The 1,527-nt window shown below is 48.2% G+C and overlaps 1 pseudogene; it reads left to right on the forward strand.

Moving 5' to 3' along the window:
* The first annotated feature begins 258 nt into the window (after positions 1-258).
* On the forward strand, positions 259-1,182 carry LOC142840684 (peptidyl-prolyl cis-trans isomerase NIMA-interacting 1 pseudogene; annotated as a pseudogene).
* Positions 1,183-1,527: the final 345 nt, after the last annotated feature.

The raw sequence follows: 1,527 nt of genomic DNA on the forward strand, positions 1-1,527 counted from the left end.
ACTGGCTTGATTACAGTGGTGGTGCTGATGGTCAGCGCCATCTTGCAATGGAGTATGTGGGAACGGCTCCCCACAGATACTGTATGCTATTATGCTCTCTTTGAATTGTTTGAATGCTGAGAAAAGAGCAACAGCTGCTAAAAGATATTTGTTTATAAATGCTGCTGAACTAATCCAACATAGATATTTTGAAAATGCCTTGACTTTAAAATTTGGATCTGGTCAGAGCTGCGGAGGCAGAGCGGGAGCTGCGGCAGGAGGGAAGATGACGGACGAGGAGAAGCTGCCGCCGGGCTGGGAGAAGCGCATGAGTCGCAGCTCAGGTGGAGTATACTACTTCAATCACATCACCAATGCCAGCCAGTGGGAGCAGCCCAGTGGCGGCAGCAGTGTTGGAGGCAGTAGCAAGAATGGCCAGGGAGAGCCAGCCAGGGTGCGCTGCTCACACTTGCTGGTGAAGCACAACCAGTCTCGGAGGCCCTCATCCTGGCAGCAGGAAAAGATCACCAGAAGCAAGGAGGAGGCCCTGGAGCTGATCAATGGCTACATCCAGAAGATTAAGTCAGGAGAAGAAGATTTTGAATCTCTGGCCTCACAGTTCAGCGACTGCAGCTCTGCCAAAGCCAGGGGAGATTTTGGTGCCTTCAGCAGAGGTCAGATGCAGAAACCGTTTGAGGATGCATCGTTTGCTCTATGGACAGGGGAGATGAGTGGGCCAGTGTTCACAGATTCGGGCATCCATATCATCCTGCGCACAGAATGAGGGCAGGCGCCTGGCCAGCCAGCCCATGGACACCCTTCCTGCTACTATCACACAGTATTTATTGTTCCCGAAATGGCTGGGACAGGGGCTCTAGATAGTAACTCTGAGCTCCCTACTTCCTGTTTGACCCCATTTGGGGTTGTCCTAGCCAGGCTTCTTCTGAAGGAATCAACTTCAGAAGGGCAGTGGGGGTATGGAAGCCCAGGCTCAGGGGGTCAAAGGTGACCCTACACCCAGGTCTCAGAGGCAGGCAGGAGGGCCTTGTTTCTTGTTAGTTTTATGCTCTGTTCCTCTGTTCAGTTGCAAAAAGCAGACGCTGCACACCTGGCAATGCAGCACCTCAGCCTCGGGTGTGATGCAGCGCCCATGCACCTCCATTAAATCTGGAACCACTGAAAAAAAAATAAAATAAAATAAAATTTGAATCTAAGGTTATGATACTTTGGAAAAGAGATTCTTCTTTTGTTTTCACAGAGGATGAGACCCTGTTCATTTCTTCTATTCCGATATGGTATGATGGACCACACCCTCCTGAAGGGTTGCTGTGAACACCTTCAAAAAATTACCTCTCTAGACTGCTGATTGAGATAAATCTAGCACACAGGTTATCCCATAAAAGACCTAAATAACAGCGTCCCCATTCAGCAGGAAGCAGTTTGGAGAGAAAAAACTGAGCTCATGTTCCCAAATATGGTTTATAAATGTTCTTTTACATTTAAAGGGGGATATGATATAGGTATGAATAATTTGCATTAATATGAACT

Source organism: Microtus pennsylvanicus, chromosome X (genome assembly GCF_037038515.1).
Source record: "Microtus pennsylvanicus isolate mMicPen1 chromosome X, mMicPen1.hap1, whole genome shotgun sequence".
In the NCBI taxonomy this organism is placed as follows: domain Eukaryota; kingdom Metazoa; phylum Chordata; class Mammalia; order Rodentia; family Cricetidae; genus Microtus; species Microtus pennsylvanicus.